Raw genomic sequence first — 6000 nt, forward strand, 5'->3', positions numbered from 1 at the left:
TAGATTCAGGGAGTTTAAGTTTACTTCTCAAGCTTTCTTCATCTATCTTTTCCTGCTCTCATAATTACAAATGCATCTATGACTGATTAATTACAAACATTGCTCCAACACTTTACCTCCAGCACCATACCCACAGTGCTATGGGATGTGATTTTGTAGCTCCTTCCACCAAGAAGTGCAGCCTACTTCCCCATGCCTTGAATCTGGGCTGGCCTCATGGCTTGCTTGGGCCAACAGAATGAAGCAGAAGTGATTGTGTGCCAGCTCTGAGTCTAGGCCTTCTAAGATCTTGTGTATTTCTATTCTCCCTCTTGCTTCAAGATTCTGCCATTGCCATGGGACAAGCTGGGCTAACCTGCTGGAGGACGAGAGAATAAGTGGAGGAGAAATGAGTGGTCCCATCTGAGATCTTCCTTGACCAGTTAGCCTCCATCTGACCAACCAGTTGACTGCAGACACACCAGGGAGCCCAACTGAGATCAGCCTTGTTGGTCCAGATCAGCAGAACTTCCCAGCCAACTCAGACTTGTGAGAAATAGCAATTGTTTCTTTCAAGTTGGTAAGTTTGGAGCTGGTTGTTATGCAGCACTAATGTGGCAATAGATAACTGATATGGCCTCTATGAAATTTTAAAGAAAACGGAATCACAGAAATCGTTTGTGAGCATGCAATGAGTGACAATGGCCACTAGTAAACTTCTGTGAGCTAAGTGTAGCCTGGAGGTGACCAAACTTAGCAGCCTCCACTTGCGAAAGCAAACTGAAATGTTAGCTAAAGTGGCATTATTACAGGAATAAACTTGAGTCTGCTCAAATTTTCTTAAAAAATAAGTTATTTGCAGGATCTCCTAAGACAATCGTGATAGAGACTCCTATAACCGTCTTTTATGTAACCTAATCATTGGACTGACCTATGTCCTCCCTCCCTTCTATAATGAGTATTGGCTGCTGCCCAGAGCATGGAGAAACTTTGCAGCTAATAGGCAAAGTTCTGTCCCAAAGAGGGGTGGGATGTTATACTGTCTAATAACTTGGATGGGTTCCCAAATCTGTATCTGCCAGTTGTATTTGTTATTGTAATTACATCTTTTTTTTTTTTGAGGAAGACTGGCCCTGAGCTAACATCTGTTGCCAATCGTCCTCCTTTTCTTCCCCTTTTTTCTCTCCAAAGCCCCAGTAGATAGTTGTATGTCATAGTTGTACGTCCTTCTAGTTGCTCTATGTGGGACGCTGCCTCAGCATGGCTTGATGAGCGATTCGTAGGTTCATGCCTCACCTTGATGGGGGACACATAGCTAGTAAACAGTGGAGCTAAGAGTCAGGGTTGGCTGAGACCAATGGCCCTGTTCTTTCCACAACAGCAAGTGGGGATCTAAAAGATCCCGGCATTAGGATGGACACTTGAATCTAAAGCAAGGCTTCTTGGACTTTACTGTGCATGGGAATCCCCTGAGCCTCTTGTTAAAAAGCAGACCTTTATTCTGTCTTTCTGGGGCAGGCCTGCGAGTCTGTGTGTCTCATGAGCTCCAGGGTTATGCTGATGCTGCTGCTCCCGGAACACACTTGAAGGAGCGAGGCTCTCAACCCCATTGGCATCGGTGGAGCCTGGGATGTCCCTTGGCAGGAAGTGGAGGTCCTGAATGGTCCTTTAATCGTCATACACACAATACAATTTGCCTTTCATTTCGTCAATGAAGAATCTGAAGAGGGAACAAAAGGGGAATCTGTATTAAAAGAATGAGTAGGGAGAATGCCAAGGCCATACATTCTTCTCGAGAGAAAGGAGGAAGAGCTGAGGGGAAGGAATTGGGACTGTCAGAGTAAGAAAACCCACTGCTTGTCCCCCACAATGATCTTCTCCGGGAAGCAACTAGAGGATACGGTCACCTGTTCACCAACCGTAGTAGCAGGTGATGGGAATCGAGAACAATCCACTCTGCCCTACTGGTTACCACCGACAGGAAAAGAGTGTGGAATTATAGTGAAAGCAGCTAGAATGGCTAAGAGTTTAAAAACCTCTCTTCACATCTTTCATGACCTAACTGTTACTGATTTAATTTCTTTATTTACATATAATAAAATTCACTTTTTGGTGTATAGTTCTGAGTTTTGACAAATGCATACAGTTGTGTAATCACCACCACAATCAAGATACAGAACATTCCATCACCCATTCCATCCCCCAATGTACTCAATCCCTTTGTACTCAATCCCCTTTGTACTCAATCCCTCCTCCTATGCCCTATAGCTTTGCCTTTTCTAGGCTGTTAGCTAGGTGGAGCTATACAGTATGTGGCCGTTTGAGTCTGGCTTCTTTCACTTAACATAATGCATTTGGGATTCATCATGTTGTTCAGCACATCAACAGTTCTACCCACTTTTATTGCCGAGTGGTATTCCATTGTAGAGATGTACCACAGTGTGTTTATCCATCCTCAGCTGAGAGATCTTTGGGTTGTTTCAGTTCTTGGCAATTATGAAAACAGCTGCTATAAATATTTGCATACAAGTTTTTGCATGAATGTGAGTTTTCACCTATCTTAGCTAAATATCTGGGAGTGGGATTGCCAGGTCATATGATAACTGTATGTTTATAAGAAACTGCCAACCTGTTTTCCAGAGCGGCTGCACTGTTTTGCATTGCCCCCAGCAATAGCTGAGTGATCTTTCTGAGCTGCATGCCACCCCACCACCGCCAGCCCCTGGACACACACAAGACGGACAGCCTTCACTTCAGGATCTCTGCGAGGTAGCTGCCAGGAGCACGAGACGTGTGAGAGAAGGCTGAGGTCAGAGGTTTTGGGCAAGTCAAGGAGGCAGGGCTTATCTCCTCCAGCCCCTCCCAGCTTCTAGATCCATCTGTTGAGGCTGGCGTGCCTCCTCCTTGAGGGAGGCTTGGAGCCTACCTCTCTCCCCAGCAAGTGTGCAATCCCCAAACACCACCCTCTGGGTCAGGCTTTGTTGCCAGATAATGTGACTTTGAAAAGAAGTCTTTCGCCTCCTCCCAAAAGGAGGCTAAGAAAGGCTCTCAGATCAATCCTCAGCAGATACACCGAGTCACAAAGCTCCAGCAAATCCTTTATTCTCTCCTCGGAGCAGCTGCCGCAGCAGTCCCACCCCCCACCCCCGGCTCTGCCCCCAGTGGAAACCTGAAAGCTATTCATATCATTTAATCCCGTTGAAAATCCTATTCGCTCTCTCACTGAGGTGCGGTCGGCCGAGGTAAACCTGGGCTTAATTCATATGTTGGAAAGGAGATGAAAGGTGTCACGTGATTTGGTATCCTATCCAGGAAGCTGACTCTTCCCCAATCTAGAAGCTTCCACTCACAACCCCTGTTTGAGAGTGGTTAAAATAAGGTCTTCAAGGAAAAGCCACATTTGGATTTTCTTTTATTGTGCATTCACTTCAGAAAAGATAGCAAAATTGTGGAGGCAAAGTAGACATGGTTTGAGGGGGTTTGAGTAGATCATTCAGTTTCACGATCTACCAAATTTTTTACATTTTATCCTAATGTGGTGAAAGAAAGCTCTAAGACCATTTTACCCTATTGCCAATCACAGCCATACATCTTGGGTTTCTCCCCTGCCACCAAGAAGTGTGAGATCTTAGAGCCAAGTTCTTTAATTTTAAGAAATTTGGTCATATACTTTGACCAAGATTTGGATACTTTGAAGCTCTATCTGGTATGAGCAAACTTACTCTTTTTATTCTAGAACTCTTTGATACTTATCACTACTAACATGCTCTCAGACCTTCTCAGGTCTTTCCAGGCTGAGAGCAGACTCCTCATAAGAGTTCCATAATTCACATAGTTACAGAGAAAGCAAAAGGACATAGGGAATTTCATCCATACTTCAAAGAATAAATTCCTTCTGGCTTGTTTTGGGACTCAAGCAGAATTTGGAGAATAAATTATCCCAAGTAGCTAATTTAGGGTGACTTCCCTATGAGGAAAATTCTTAGAAGACCCCCATGAAAATCTTAGTCCAGGAGGTGGTCCAGGAGGCATACCAGAGAAACACAGTTGTAAAGGCCACCCTAGAGGGTTTTGTAATCACAACGTACATGAAAAAACATTAGAACAGTAGCAGGGAGACAAAACCTGTAATCGGTGTTTGGCATCTTCACTGCACATTGGAATCACCTGGGGAACTTTAAAAAGTATTGATGCCTGGGCCCCATCCCCAGAGACCCTAGTTTCATCGGTCTAGGTTGCAGCCTAAGCACTGGGACTGTTTAAATCTTCCAGTGGGTAGCCAAGTTTGAAACCTGGCTCTGGACAAACCGTGTACTAAGCAGGTGAATGAATTAATGACATTACCAGGGCGTTCTCTTCCACAGAAGGCCCATCAGATGTGTGTCTCAGGGTGCAATGGACCGGGAAAGTTAGGTGAGAGGAAGCTTTAGGACACACAACAAGGCTGGGATCTGCAATTGGTGAAAGAGAAACTCAGAAAATGCCATGCTGACATTTATCAAGTGGGGAATGGGATTGAATAATGGAGGAATCATAAATTATGGGAGAGTCCTTAGAAGAATGTGTCTCTTGTAGATAGTGCTTTGCAGGTGAAAACTACTTTCACGTGTATTTTCTCATATGACTATAGAACAGTAAAGCGTAAAGAATAAAAAATAGGGGCCGGCCTGGGGATGCAGGCAGTTAAGTGCAAGCATTCCGCTGCGGCGGCCGGAGTTTCGCTGGTTCAGATCCTGGCACACACCTACACACCGCTTGTCAAGCCATGCTGTGGCGGCGTCCCGTATAAAGTGGAGGAAGATGGGCACGGATGTTAGCTCAGGGCCAGTCATCCTCAGGAAAAAAAGAGGATTGTCAGATGTTAGCACAGGGCTGATCTCCTCACAAAAAAAAAAAAAAAGAAGAAGAAAAGATAGACTTGGTTAGAATCCCAGCTTTGCCATTGATCAGCTCTGTAATCTTGGGCAAGTTACTTAACCCTTCTAAGCCTCAGTTTTCCCATCTGTAAAATGGAAATAATAATAGTATCTCCCTCATACGGTGGGTGGGAAAATTAAATAATGTATGTAAGATGCTTAGCTCAATGCCTGGCACATGGTAAGCCCTCCACATGTTTTAGCTGCAATTACCATTATCATCACCATGGTCATTGCATGGGGTGTGGGGTTATGACCTAAGGTCAACCTCAATCAAGGGGTGGAGGGGAATGAGAAATGAGTGAAGTTTTTTCTGAATGAATAGAGTAGGAACTAAAAAACATAAAAAATCCCAGAAACTAAGGCTAAGGAGCTCTTAAACAAAGACATCATGGTTGGTACAGTTGAGCTCTGAGAAGCTTCATATCTCTGAAGAAGTCTGTGTTTGTACGGTGCTTTCAGAGGAAGAGAGGTAGAATGCTACCAGGGAGTGAGGCAGTAGGTTATATAATAATTGCTCAGTTAAACACTTGTTGGGTTGATATGAGTTGAAACTGAAGCCTCTAGGAGAGCAGTAACACCGACTTTTGGACGAAGATTGACTCTACATGAGAGAGCAGCAGAGTCAGAGGCGGGGGGCTAGGCCGTGATCACTGACAGCAAATGAGTCCCGGGCTTGAGTGAATGCGCCTGGGAAAGAGGAGCAAGGTGAGCGAGGAGCAAGATACTGGTGTGTGTGTCTGAGAGGTTGTTGGTAGGTCACCAGCAAGAAAATGGAGTGGGCAGCTGGAGGGTGAAGTCAAGATAGAGCTCAAACCGAGGAGGCTGGTGGAGAGTCTACTCTTATTTGAGAGGGCTTGTTTAGGAACCTGCTCTTCCTTTGCATTGCCACAGGAAAAATGAGAAGGTGGCAGGAAGGGTCCAGTGTTCCACCCAAGATCAAAGTTAATGTATCCCTGTTGGTTTTATGGCCTCAGACTAAGTAAGGCACAAGTGGTGATTACTCAACTCCCTTTTCACTCCAGGGTCCTGGGCACCACTCTCTTCTACCTGCCCTCCTGCAGTGTCCTTCCTGCATTTACAAAGTCCTTCAGAGGCTGACCTC

This window comes from Diceros bicornis, chromosome 19, assembly GCF_020826845.1.
Source record: "Diceros bicornis minor isolate mBicDic1 chromosome 19, mDicBic1.mat.cur, whole genome shotgun sequence".
NCBI classification, from domain to species: domain Eukaryota; kingdom Metazoa; phylum Chordata; class Mammalia; order Perissodactyla; family Rhinocerotidae; genus Diceros; species Diceros bicornis.